The sequence below is a fragment of the Lepidothrix coronata genome, unplaced genomic scaffold (genome assembly GCF_001604755.1).
Source record: "Lepidothrix coronata isolate B3197 unplaced genomic scaffold, Lepidothrix_coronata-1.0 Scaffold0, whole genome shotgun sequence".
NCBI classification, from domain to species: Eukaryota; Metazoa; Chordata; class Aves; order Passeriformes; family Pipridae; genus Lepidothrix; species Lepidothrix coronata.
This window is the reverse complement of record NW_016690180.1, coordinates 5,944,519-5,958,655: the sequence shown is the minus strand read 5'-3', so window position 1 is coordinate 5,958,655 and position 14,137 is coordinate 5,944,519. Positions and strand designations below refer to the sequence as shown.

The window sequence follows — 14,137 nt, the reverse complement described above, 5'->3', positions numbered from 1 at the left end:
TGGTATGGGTAAGCAAATAAGTGACTTTTTCTAGGGAAGTAAGAAGCTGAAGACATTAATTTCTTTGAGAAACTTCTATTAATTTTTTTTAACCTCTCAATACAGGGGGTTGGGAAGCAGTCTTCTTCAGTTTCAATTAAAAAAATGAGGAATGAAAAGCTCAGTGGTTGTTTTCAGGCTTTTCATCTGGTGATTTAAATCAAGAAAATACAGACTGATTACACCATGTGCTGGCACCTTGTAATCTTCTGGAGTTGGTAACTGAAGAAAGTGAGCTCTTTTCTTCTTTTACTGTTCAAAGGTTGCCCTCCAAAAACATTCAGGTGATGTTTACCTTAGATATTTCTGTTAAACTCTACCAGAGATCCCCTGTGAAATGGGAAGCAGATACAGATGGCTGCAAACAACTACAGGTGTCTGGTAGTCGGCTCTTGACTTCTGATGAAGGTTTTTAGAGCAGGAATGGAATAACACTGATATGTTGAAATATCTATATGGTGAATCCATAGGTTAAGTGACTGCATTTTCTGTCTTTGTGAGTTTTTGGATTTAGTAGAAGAATTAAAATCTTGTGGCAACTTTGAGCTTCAGGAAAGCAAAACACTACTGTGACTTACTGTCAGTGCCATTGCTAGGAAGATAGTTTGAGTCATATTCATTTTGCAGAATAGTCTTAAACTTAAGAATATATGAATACTCAAACTAGCCAGTTTCTTGCTTATTTTAGCATTGCTTTCCAGCTTGCATTTTGACCCTTTCGTCCTTTTCTAAGGAGATTTTGAATGTCTAATAAGTCATGTATTGATTTTTTTCCCCTCCTGTATTAGTTATGGTAGTGTTTTATTCTTTCTTAGTTACTTTTGTATGAATCACCTATTAGAGCCGATACTGGTGTGAAATACAACAACTTGCATGTATACATCCTAGATATGAATGATAGGGCAGCAACTTTGACCTTTCATTTTACTCATTGTCAAGAGCCTCGTGAACCTGGTTAGAGGGGCATTTTGTGCTTGGGTAGAGGTCTGGCTCCTAGGTATTTTTTGTTGGGCTTTTTTATCCTTCGCCAAATTAACTTGCAAGTGGTTAGTAGGTTTAAAAAACAGGGAGGACAACCTCACTGCACAAAGTGAGAGGCTATAAGGTTAGCATGAGAGAGGCTATAAATTTTGCATGATCTGTCTGGTCCTTCATCTTTCTCACAGACAGAGAATTATGTGGGCTTCTCATTCAATTGATAGCCATTTTAATTTGCTGTGTGTGGTCAGGCTGGGCAGAAAGAAGTGTGAAGGCACAGGGGCTGGGCTTTAAAGCAGCAGTTTGCCACTTCAGGCAATTCTCAAGGTAAGATCTTGGTCTGTGCTGCTGAACCTGGATCCCCCTGATAAAGGGTGTATTTACTTTACATATGGGCAAAATGCATGCAGTGAGCAATAAAAGCCATGACATCTTTATCCCTTAAATGGCAACAACTCTGATATAAGTATAGAGTATGGGACACGTTTCTGTTCTTGCATAGATGCCCCGATCCTGGCGCAGGCAGCTGCTGGCCCTGTTCCCCAGTACTCCAGCTGATAGAAAGGCAGTAAAGCCCTGCCGAGCGTGGGGGAATGCCACTGCTGGGATGGCTCCACAGGTCAGTGGCTTTTATCCTCCCTGCAAAACGCTCTGCTAAGTTTATAAAAGATTAAAAGGAGAAGCAGCACTGTGCTGCACATTGATTTGTCTTCTTGTCAGCCACATATGTTGTCTTCCCTGACCGACCATGATACTTTCATTCTTTGAGTTTTCTCAAAAAATAATTGGTATTCATGTTTTTCTTTTATCTTCTACAAGCTGCACTAATATTTTGCATCTTCCCTGGGATTCCAGTGTCATAATGTTCAACATTATTAACTTTTTTTTTTAATTTAGCAATAGACAAGTAACAGTCCCCTATTTGCCTTGCAAAATATTCTTTATTTTCTAAATATCTGAAGAAGTGTTGTTCATCAACAGTCATTAATTCTGCCATAAAAACCTATTAATTACTATTTTGTATTGTTGATGTGTACATTGGTTTTATGCCTGGGGAGATGGGTTGGTCTAAAACCAAATTATTTTTCTGATTGAGGTAACCCTGGGACTGACAGTGAAACTCAGGTTCTTCCCAGTGCTTTAGAGTGTAAATAAGTACTGTGCCTCACAGCAGACTTCACAGTAAGGATCAAGGCCAATAGAAATATACACGTGTTTACAAAGTGGATACTTTCTCTTCTTTTTGTATACAACACATCTAGAGGAGGAATGCAAAATGTGGTATGAAATTGAATGTTTTCACTCTGTAAGTCATTTGTTCCTTTGCTTCACATGAAAATACTTTGAAAAGGGTGTATAAAGTATATTTAGTGCCTAAGGCAATTATATTTAGTAGTCTTGGATAATTGTCAGGATAATAGACATATAAACTATAATAGATCTGTCCACCAAAGGCACTAGTCACCATTGCTTTCTGCAAGTAGTTTCCTAATCACCTACACTATTACTATGTCTTGTAAAACATATATATAAATACACACTTATCTGTTTAGGCGCATCTGTTGCTTGAAGCTTTTTTTCTTTTGTAATATATGAAAACCTTTTCTGAAAAGGTTCATAAACTTCCTTCAAAAATCAACTAGACTGTACCTAATCAGATTCTACCCCCTTTTTCCTAAAAGTAACAGATGGTTTTTTGCTCTGTGAATCTTCTTCCTACATCTGTGTCTGTTTTTAATTATGAACAGTTTAATATAGCAATAGTGTCATGCCAGTTATTGTCGTCATGCATGGTAAGAAACAATATAGGAATATTTCCCCCTGCAGTATAAACTATGTTTTCGTTGCTAGCAAAAGGGCCACGATAATTAAACCTTTCAGATTATTTGCAGTTTCTTGTAGGTAAATGTGAACTCTAGCTGTTTCCAAGTTGGCAGAACACCAAAAAAACCCCCAAAATTCAGTCCAAAAGTTGCATGACTGCTTTAGAGTCTTTCTGAGTGCTTTGCCTAGAGAAGAGCAATGGAGCTGGTGAAGGCTGTGGTGTGTAAGTCTTATGAGGAGCAGCTGAGGGAGCTGGGGCTGTTCATCCTGGAGAAAAGGAGGCTCAGGGGAAACCTTATCACTCTCTACAACTACCTGAAAGGAGTCTGCAGCAAGGTGGGGGTCAGCCTCTACTCACAGGCAGTTATGACCTTTGTCATTCATACTGCCCAATTAAAACAATTTTGATTGAAGACCTTTATTCTGCAGAGGAAATACAGCAAATACAATGGGCTATCTGAAAAAGAGAACCTTTCTCTGCTTATCTGATGCCTGGACAGTGTGGCTGTGGCAGTGTGAAAGGTGCTTTGTGTCCAGTAGTTGGGCTCTCCAGCCTCCTAGCCACAATCTCATGTCCTTTACTGAGTTATTGGAGTTGCCTCTGATGTTTGTATGAAGGCTGATATCCACTGACAAATGGCAGTCTTTCCTCTTGTATCAAAAGTTTAACCCAGAAACAGCCATTTAGTTTTAGAAGTATAAGCGTGTATGTCCTTTTTTGTACCTAACCTCCTCCAGACTCAAAGGAAAGGACATTTAGTTGGCAGGGGAGATCTGGTCACACTGTGTGCCCAAATACTGAAAAGCATGCACCTCTTTTTCCTTAAGTTTGTAAGGCAGCACTCTGATTTATCTCAACTGGCAGATCTCCCGGTGGTTAGAGCCTGGGATTCAGGTACTGGAGTAAGGAAGAGTATTTATGGAGGTCGTTGACATCTGGAATCAAGAAAAGAGGTTTCCAGTCCATCAGAAAATACAGAATGGTATAGAACTCTACGATATACCATAAACAGAAGAGCTAGAGTCCTCCTGTCCTTGTGTGTGTGCATGCATAAACAGCTGTTTTGTAAACATTACCCTTTTTTTCTCCTTATTGACGTAACCAGAGAGACTATTTTTTTTATTAGTGAGAGAGCTGTGGGTTCCTTGAAAAAGCTAAATTCTTCTCAAAAAAGGAAAATTGAGATGGTTATCATATGAAATAGGTCTGCTGTCTCAGGCAAGAGCTGTATTTTTTTCTATACCTACTAATTGCTGAGGAATAATGCTGACACTTCTGCTTTAGAAAAAGGTTTTCAGAAAAGTGGGTGGCAGTTTGATCTGAGAAGATATTTTAAAACTGATTAAATTGAAAGGTATCAGGAATATTTTTTCTGTTTTTTTTTTAATTGATATTCTTTTGTAACTGATCTAGGTTACCTCAAAATTAAAGTCCATAAACTGTTTATAGCCTTTTTTGTTTTCATGCAGACAAAGCTTATCTATGTGTAGATTCAAGAAAGGCAATGCAGTTGACTTAATGCCCAGTGGGGGATGGCAAATACGAGGTTGGCCATGACGAAAGACTAACAAATACAGAACTGGTTTAGAGTCAAATGCCTTTTTTGTAGTTTTGACTTTAACACGTGTAATTTTAGACTAAGCCATTAACAACTGTTCTGCTTGACTATCTGTGAAAATATATGCAGCAACATCTGTGCTACTTCATCTGGTAACTCAACAGTTTGATTGTTTAATGCCTTTGTGCTTCTCAACCAAAGTGATCTGTTGGTGGTGCATAACCGGAGTTAAATTTCTCTTGAAGGCATGTGTAAAAGCAGAGGGGATCCTGAAGATGTTCTTGCATCTTGGGTTATATGTTTGTATATGTCTGTGTGTGCATGTGTTTTTTATGCATTATAGATTAGTTCTGATAGTGTCCAATTTACGAGCATTGCCACTTAATAGCAATAGGCTGAAACTACATTGTGCCAGACCAGTAAAATATAAGTTTCTCTGATCAGTATAGGGGATAACAAGGCTTGACTGACAAGAATTCTGGGTTTGTAGATGAAGAGGGATCTGATACTTGCTAGGACTTCCAAGAAGTGATGACTTAGTTATGACAGTCTACACCAGATGTTACATTTACTGTCTAAAACAAAAAAGAGGTCACAGCGATATGCCTGGGAGCAAGAAGTCAGTTTTAGTTATGCTGACCTCAAGCTGACTTTGTCTCTAAGAAGAGGAAGCAGAAAAGAAGAAAACTTTCTAGAAACTGTTCTGTTGTCCTGCTGAAGGTTTCAGGCATCGACTGAGCAAATCTATATTAAGGCAGAAAACTTGAAGCACCAGCTTTAGGCCTTAAACTCAGAAGTGCATCAGAATTTGTGAAAATTAATCCCTATCTCTCTTAGTAATTTTTGTGTGGAAACAGGCATCTCCTCTTCCTATCTTCATAACAAACCTGGTATATTTTCCTGCCTGTACATAGCGTCACACTTTAAGGATCAGTGAGTCTTGCCCTTGGATTCTTTTCAGTAGTAACAGTGATTTATTTATTTTTCACTCAAGAATTTCCAGGGTTTGAAAGATTCATTCAAACATCTGTGCTTTAGCCTGATTTCTGAAGACCTCTTTCTAAATGCTTCACAGAATCACAGTTGGAAGGGACTCACAAGGATCATCTAGTTCAACCCTTAGCCCTTCATAGGACCATCCCGAAGAGTCACACCATGTGCCTGAGAGTGTTGTCCAAATACATTTTGAACTCTGTCAGGCTTGGTGCTGTGACCACTTCCTGGGGAGCCTGTTCCAGTGCCCAGCCACCCTCTGGGTGAAGAACTTTTTTCTAATATCCAACCTAATCCTCCCCTGACACAACTTCAGGCCATTCCCTTGGGTCCTGTCATTGGTCACCACAGAGAAGAGATCAGTGCCTGCCCCTCCTCTTCCTCTCACAAGGAAGCTGTAGAGTGCAATGAGGTCTCCCCTCAGTCTCCTCTTCTCCAGGCTGAACAGACCAAGTGACCTCAGCCGCTCCTCATACGACTTCCCTTCAAGGCCCTTCACCATCTTTGTTGCTCTCCTTTGGACACTCTTTAATAGCTTAATATCTTTCTTATATTGTGGTGCCCAGAACTGCACACAATATTCAAGGTGAGGCCACGCCAGTGCAGAGCAGAGTGTGACAATCCCCTCCCTTGACCAGCTGGCGATGCTTTGCCTGATGCCCCCCAGGACACAGTTGGCCCTCCTGGCTGCCAGGGCACTGCTGACTCATATTCAACTTGTTTTGTGAACAGGACCCCCAGGTCCCTTTCCACGACACTGCTTTCCAGCATCTCATTCCCCAGTCTGTACGTACATCCAGGGTTGCCCCATCCCAGGTGCAGAATCCAGCACTTTCCCTTGTTGAACTTCCTGTGGTTAGTGATTGCCCAGTCCTCTAATTTGTTTCTACTCTGAAATGGTTTGCAATGGTCCCCGGGACTTCAGTGGAACAGTGATGCTCTCTAGTATGAAGAGTATGTTTTCACAGGTATGATGTGTCTAATGTTGCTGGACTAGTGAAACACTGTTCTGCTTTTTATTGCCCGAGACAACCATCTAATGCATGTAATGAATAAGACAAAGTTATGGAAAAAAAATTATGCAAGATGAGAAACAAGCAGAGTCAGCTGCCCATTGCAAATGAAGAGCTTTCAAAACATTGTAGACTTTGTAACTTGCATCATAAGCCATTACTGGTTTTATGACATTTTTTGTGCTTAAGTGATTTGCTGTGCACATTACAGATTAGATATGACAAACTACAAAATTTGGCAGTGCATGCATGACCCTGCTCTCAAAGGAAGGCTTGCTGTTCAAGCAGACCCAGTTTACCACTTGTACTTTCCATCCACAGCAATAATTTCAAGTTGGCTCTTTGCAAACGGAGTTAGCAAAATATAATGTCAGAAAACAGTGTTGTTGAAAGCAGCTATTGTGCTATGCTACAAAACAGAATAAATCAAGCCACTCTGGGGCATGAGACTATGTTGTATGACAAACTAGAATCTAAATAAATGCATTCTGTCACCCCAAGGACAAAGTCACTATGCCATATATAGGGACTGCAGGCTTGAGTGTTACATCAAATGTACCATATAAAAATTAATGTTTTGTTCTTGGTGGACAATTAAGCTGTTCAAACCTTATGTTAGCCTGAGATTTTTATGAGGTGATCAGCCTTACTCAGCAATTTATCAATATTGTCAGTTTTCTGTCCAGATAGATATGAAACAATTTTCTCCACTTCTTTCTAAAATGCTACAAGCAGGTGCAGATTAATAGGCTCTAAGAACTGCTTTTCGACAAAAAAAGTTTGAAAAAAGAAGCATGCTGTCTGGTTTGCAGTGAATATGGTATCTCAGACCAGTAGAAATGCATGCTTATGTGATGGAGGATAGGGGAATGTTCTCATCTTTTTATAATTGTCACCATGTATGAAACTGAATTTATCATGAACCAAGTACTTCAAAGATACATGTTTCTGGACTTTTTGCAGCCTTGAGTTCAGCATGGTTAATTTGCGTACTGGTAGTCAAATTTAAGATTAGGATGAGAACAGGAGTAGGAAAAGAAAGTTGCTTTTGTGTCCTTGATTGCCAAGCTACCAGCCTTCAGTAGAGACACGGTAAGGCAATACCCATATTGCAAATTAAATATCTGTGAAGTGTTATTCTAGCAGTAACATGCTTCAGCACATGTGGAATTCCCAGCTTTTTAGAATTTGTTTCATAGAGCCATGTAGTGTTATGGCAGTTTTATGACAGGGGCTGCAATCCCCGTCTTAGTTCCTTCTTTCATCATACCTGTATCAGAACAGAGTATTACACATGTGGTGGGATGGACTAGACCCATGACGTGTTGCTGGTAGCCAAATTTTAAGGCCAAATTCTAATCTAATCTTAGCTAATCTTCTGAAAATGAGAACACTGATGTTACACCGTTTATGTGTAGTGAAACAGACATAAAAATCCAAGAAAATAACAAATGTTTACGAAAAAAGCTTTACTTCTCTCAGGGAAAATCCTTCTAATAAGTTTTTCTGTGTATTTACAGAAGGAGCTGGATAGAAATCTTCAGCAGTTTCAGAGAAACAACAATTAAATTAGGTTATTCTGTGCATTTAAGATCTAGTGATTTTTAAACACAGGAAGCAGAAGAAATGAATTGAGCACAGGTATACACTTCTGGTTAATTCAGGAGCCTGTTCACTGGTAGTTATTTGGAACATAAATTCTAAACTTAAATTTTAAAAATGAGGTTTTTCTTTTCTGTATACTATAACATAAGAACTAATTCTATAATTTACATTATAGATGTCAGGTTTTAAGCAATTGCTAAAGAGAAGTTATGTGTGGAAGTAAAGAAGGAAATGTAGAGTTATTGGAGAAGATGAAAGAGAGAAAGATTTTGTGTGTGAATTTTTAATATCCCATACGTTTCAGCTCAGTTCCTATATGTGAGTCTTTTTGAAAATGTCACTTTAACATGACATTACTTTCTTTTAAATATGTGTTTTAATCCTGTTTCAGCTGCCATTACTCAGCCCTTATGAAGTTGTTAGTGCTTTATACACTGAAGTCCTTTCTCAGTGATTAATTTAGCCATGAGTGTGGTGCAGCTCTCTCACTCATGAGTGGAAGCTTGCAGATGTAGCTCCAAGGGCTGTGCAGGAAAAAAAAGGGCCTTCCACTCTCTTGTTTGACCATGGGAAACAAGGGGTTGCATCCTGCTTTGGCTGGAAAAGGGATGCTGGAGCAGTAAAACTTGGAGCTACTCTCCTAAATTGATGAAACTTTTATAAGACAATTTGTGCATGCAAATGCTGACCAAGCCCAGTTGGTTTGCTCTATGGCCACCTATGCAGATTTCCAGCTGATGGGAATATACGGTTGCAGGACATTTTTGATTAGCGATACAGGGATGTTCCCTCTTCTTTTCACTAAGGCGATGAACCTATTCTCCTGCTGGGGTGGGGAACTTCACTGGGCTGCTACCCATGTACTCTCCGATCTGCACCATCCTGTTGTCAAGGGCCGGATAGTACAGAAGTTGGAAAGGCTGCTTCTGCTGCCAGGAGCATAGACAGCAGAAACATGGGCAGGAGGAATGGTCTCTCTGACTGAGATGCATCTGGCATAGCTCAGTAGTAGAGTACAGTCCTACTTTGCACAGTGTGCAGAATACTCCTAATGAGAAGGAAATGTTTGTTTTCTTTGTAGATTGGGAAAATCTGATATGTTTTCTCATTGCTGTTGAGTCTAGATGAACATCATGATTGAAAACGCTATGTCGAGGCTACAGTGGTCTATCTACACTAGTGCTACAACTGATGCTCCTGTTTCTGGGCATGAGGAGTCAGCACCAGTGGATGATTTTAGAGGGAGAACTAGATCATAAAAGAATATATAGATCAAATTTATTGGAATTTTATTTTCTAAAATGTAACATTTTGTGGATTCTTATACTGGTCTGCTAATAAATTTCCCCAGTTTATATTATGAATTACTTAGTGGTTTTTGTTTTAGGCAATGTGTAAACAAGAAGTGTTCAGAGCAGTAAAGCAGATAATGTAACAAAAAGAGGTTGTAATACAAGTAAACCTGGATAAAGGAAAAAAATCAATGGGGGTATGTTGGGGGTCCCTTTTGCTACAAATATATACTGGCTCGTATGACAGAGTTCTCTTCAGATGAAGCACCATTCATGTTATGAATAGCCTTTTCAAGTAAATATGGCTCACTGGCATGAGCATCAAAAATTGCTATGGCTGTCAGCATCTGTTCTTTTATTCTCAGAGCAATTTTTCCATCTAACATTAGAGGCCAAAAGGATTTTTAACTGTACTCTAGCATTACATTGTAATTTTCCTACTATAGTCAGTCTGGCAATGAAACTTTTTTCAATAAGAAAGTGAAACAAGTAAGCTTGTTTGTATGAATCCAATGCCATAAAGCTTTTCCTCCACAACACTGTTAGCAGAGAAAGCATTCATTTTGTAGAATGACACACAGATTTTGTGTAAATAAGGGGCAGTTCCTTCAAAACAGATGTTTAATACTTAATGAAACTATTTTCATTTATCACCCAGAAAAATGATATTTTACTCTAAATAATTGCCTTACTGTGATTGCCTTTTAAAATGCAGAAGTCTATGAGCAACATTTAAAAGAAAAAGCCTTCTTTGTATGTGCTTTTTAAATAAGTGCATACATCGTTTGTGCTTTGTTTCTAGCACAGTCTCTGCCAGCATCTGTGTGAGCTTCACCAAGAAAGCGTTGCTGGGGTGTTTGGAAGCTGATTCTGGCCACCTCTGCTCCTCTATAAAGACTTGCAGTGTCTGATTGCAACATCCCATGCAGGAGGCAGATTTTGCAGTTGAATTTAGCACAGCTCCGAGCAGTAAAGGTGCAGTATCTATTTTTACTGCAGAATATATCCACTGCTGTTAGCTGAGGTGAGTTCTCAGATTGAGAGGCACTTTTCCTTCCTCCCCAGTGGTGGGAGGCTGAGATATGTTTTTTGTGTCCAGCCAGGGAGGCAGGCGAGATGCAAAGAGGCTGAAATGGCAGCAAGTGGATTTGCTCCATCCCAGGTAGCACTTACACTGCTGCAAGGAATCTGTGCTAGTGTAGTGATCATTGGCATGAGCCTCCTGCCCTCATTTTGGTCTGGTGTAGATTACACCTGCCTCCAGCTTTGTCTCCAAATCATAGATATTTCTAGTGTCTGTTGCCAAGGCATCCTAGCAACTGTGACAAAAATAAAGGTGGGTGAGTGCAAAGCTTTTGCTAGAAAGTGGAAGAATTCAGAGAGGTTATATAGCCTTGTTCACTGTAATGCTCTCTGTCAGCTTAAATTCCTGAAGTTCCAGCAAGCCACCGGCACAGAGCTGCCAGCTGCCCCAGCAGAGAGGAAGGATGTTGAAATAACCATGCACAACATGATGGGACAGGTAAATTTATATTGTTTTATTAACCAAACCCCATTTCCACAGCAGAATATTTAGTGGCATCAGTGGTAGGTCAAAAAAAGATGCAACAGTTTAAATGTTTCATTAATTTATTATTATTGTTGCTATTTAGATGTGTATTTTAGTAGATCAAATAGATTTTCAGCCTTTCATAGCAGTTGCCTCATGCATTTTCCTTTAGTCCCAGCTTACTCAGTGCTGACTGGGTTTAAGTGATGGCACTTTAGCCAGAAGAAGCATTTGATCAGTTTGCCTCTAACTGCTGTTGTACTGCATGTACTTTCTGTTTTGAAGAATGGTAATCCTTTGTATTACACAATCCTCTTTTAAAAAAAATAATCCTGGTGTTATATAAGTGATAAGTAATGTGTCCTTAATATATTATCGTGGGTGGGAATGTTTCATCATGAATACTTTTATCTGCATAGCTATCAGTGAAAATGAGGGGGAATAACAAAAAATAAGACTTGTGTATTGTCATTAGGCAGCTAGTGGTTCAATCAGGACATGAAAGTCCTTTTCCAGACAGTTTTCATATACTTTTAGATGCTCTTGCTAAATATTGCTGCATATATCTGTGTCTGCTTTTCTGTAAGCAGCGAGTTGTTTTCAGAGTTCACGTGTCCACTGTGGAAGAGTTTGCAATAAAGGTGTTCAGTAAGTTTAATAATTAATAGGCAATGTCTGCACTTAGATTATGTCTATTTCCAAATCTGGAACTATTATTGAAACAACTTCTTGCTTTTTCTTATGCTTGAAGATGCTAGGGTGTACTAACTCCCGGTAATACCATCTGTGCATATAGAAGATTTTTGAATGCATGATAAAACAACAACCACAATAAATCCTTAAAGGAGTGTTTTGGTTTATTCTGATTTTTTTAATCAAAGGGTCAGAATTATGCTCTTCCAGCACAGTAAACCATTGAAAATTTATAAAAGCTTTAAAACCTCCTTAAAGAATACAAACATGCAGCAGAAGTATTTTATCTTGTTCTGTGCTAATCATTCTTCTTGCCTCTTCTTTGCCTTTGATTATTGCACTTGTAAATGCAAACAGACCCGAGTAGGAAACCCTTTATTTAAACAAGTGCTGCGTTGTATTTTCATCTTTTGGATTAGAAAAAGCCGATTATTTTGTTCACTGTCTTTATAAGAATTATGAAGTCATTATCATCTTATACCAAGTCATATCTGATTTCTTACCCAAATGTGAAATGTATTTACTAGAGTGATGGGTCCTCACCAAGGTACTAAATATATAGTCATGTTACCTGATGGTGTCACCCTGTTAGTTTCAATTACCTGCAACATCAGTCATCATTTCTGTGTACACTGTGTAGGATACAGAACAGATCTGGAAGCTCACAGGTTAAGTGATTCTGAGGTGCTATTACACTGGATGCATGGAAATCTGTTTATACTTTGAAATGTTTTAGAGTTGCAGTGTTGTTCCCTTTTCAGAAAGCAGAAACTTAACAGTAATGATTACAGGAAGATCAGTTAACGGTCCAGAAATCTATTCATCTTGAAGAAATTATCCTTTCTTTGTAGAAAATGCAGAATATAAATAAAACAAACTATTAGACCATAATCCAAGGTTTTAATCTGAAGGTTGTTTGCATGCTCGCAAACAGTTAACATTGCTTTGTCTTTCCCCCAAATGTCTACCTTCAGTTAAAGAATGGTGACTGTAAAGGGAGATGCAGTTCGTGCAGCTGAGCAAGGTGTGCAGTCAAGTGTCTTTTATAATATAATTATCAGTTGTCAGGAGAGTAACTGGAGGCCCTAGAAAAGCCTATCTGCAAATCCTACTTGGTGACAGTCTTTGGATGGTTTCATATTCCTGCTTGCAGGATCCAAGTTATGCACTTCTCTTTAAAGTTTTGCCTGGAGTGCCATTCTTCCCATGTTTCTCTGTTTTCCTTTCCCATCCCAGAGCAGTATGTAACTCCACCTGCTGCTGGCTCTCTTTGCTAGTAGAGAGGGACAGGCCGAGCCTGCCATTTCTCCCACTATGGAGGACCAAGCTAACACAGCAGCTGTAACCCACTAGGTCCTACACAAGTCTGCAAACATAGCTCTGGGGGACTGAGATCCTTACAGCCAGCTGGTTGCTAGAGCGTGCTTTGGAGATCAGAGAGCTTTGGTGGGTTTTATTTGGAGCTGGCGATTCCCACACCTACTGACAGCCCAGTCCTGGGAGAGTCTGTGCTCTGGTGATGACAAGATCTTAGAAGTTCTAAGATTTCTGTACTATGTGGTCTTCCAGTCTCCATGTAGGTCAGGTAAATAGGCTCCGGTTTCAGAAATTTGTCTGTCTGTTTGAAATGCTTAGTGAAAGGAAAAAGTCTTAAGATCTCAGTAACTTGAAAATGTAGAGGCAAAAGCAATGCTTGCCTTAATAGCTTCTCTGACAAAAAAGGGGAAATCCTTTGTGGAGCAAAATGCACTGGTGTGGTTTCATTTACTTGCTGTGTGTCAGGGGCCAGTAGACTGGCTCTGAATTTTTCCTGAGATCTGACATTCCATGCAGATGCTTCAACGAATTTGTCTGGCTCTTTTTGAGTTCGCTTTGGTCAAATTTTATTATTCTATCAATGCCTTGCCTCCCATCTACTAGACTAGTCTTATTTTAGTACATAAAATAGTTTATTTATTATAGCTTGAATATCTGTCATTTCTAGAAAGCATCTTCCTGTTGGAAATGGCACAAGGTCTCTACGTGCTCTGCCATGGCAAAGCTGGGCCTGATGGGGGGCTCTGTCACTGCGAGAACTGACAATATACCACACCTTGGTATCATAATGTCAAACTTAACGTGACTGTCTTTTGCTGGTGGCTATCTGTCATACCTAGTACGTGAAGGTCTCCTCTTTCCTGGCAGCCATTCAGCTTTCTGGACTACAGGCGTTTACCCTTGGCTTTGGATGAAATGAGCTGTCACATGTTCATCCTTATTGATTTTGACCTGCAACTGGGCATTGCTAAGAGACAGCTTACAAAATGTACCACAAGTATCTGCAGGTGCCCTTTCCAAATCACTGTATTTCCAGGCCACACTGCTCTGTTCTGCTTCACAGTTTGTGAGCTTGGTGCACTGGCTCATGTTCTGGGACACTGTGTTGGGAGCAGCACGCTGAGAGTTTAGCTCTTCACAAAAAAACTGAGAGGATCATCCAAGCTTGTCCTATAAATTGAAGCAGATTTTTTATCTAGGTCTGTTCTATGTTCAGGTGCCTTCTCAATCCTCTGTTGCTCTTGCACAAAGCATGTATTATGTTTGGAATACTGA

General features: G+C 39.5%; 1 protein-coding gene across 8 annotated transcripts in view; it reads left to right on the top strand.

The window, feature by feature from the left end:
• The window catches only part of KIAA1211 (KIAA1211 ortholog), a 126,486-nt gene that overhangs the window by 14,508 nt on the left and 97,841 nt on the right, over positions 1–14,137 (top strand). Inside the window, exon 1 of one of the 8 annotated variants that reach the window (XM_017823618.1) lies at positions 10,680–10,825. The exons of the other annotated variants lie outside the window; for them this stretch is intronic. The gene's annotated coding sequence lies outside the window, so the exon portion shown is untranslated. Of the gene's footprint in view, positions 1–10,679; positions 10,826–14,137 lie in introns of those variants that run through there. 8 annotated transcript variants of the gene reach the window in all.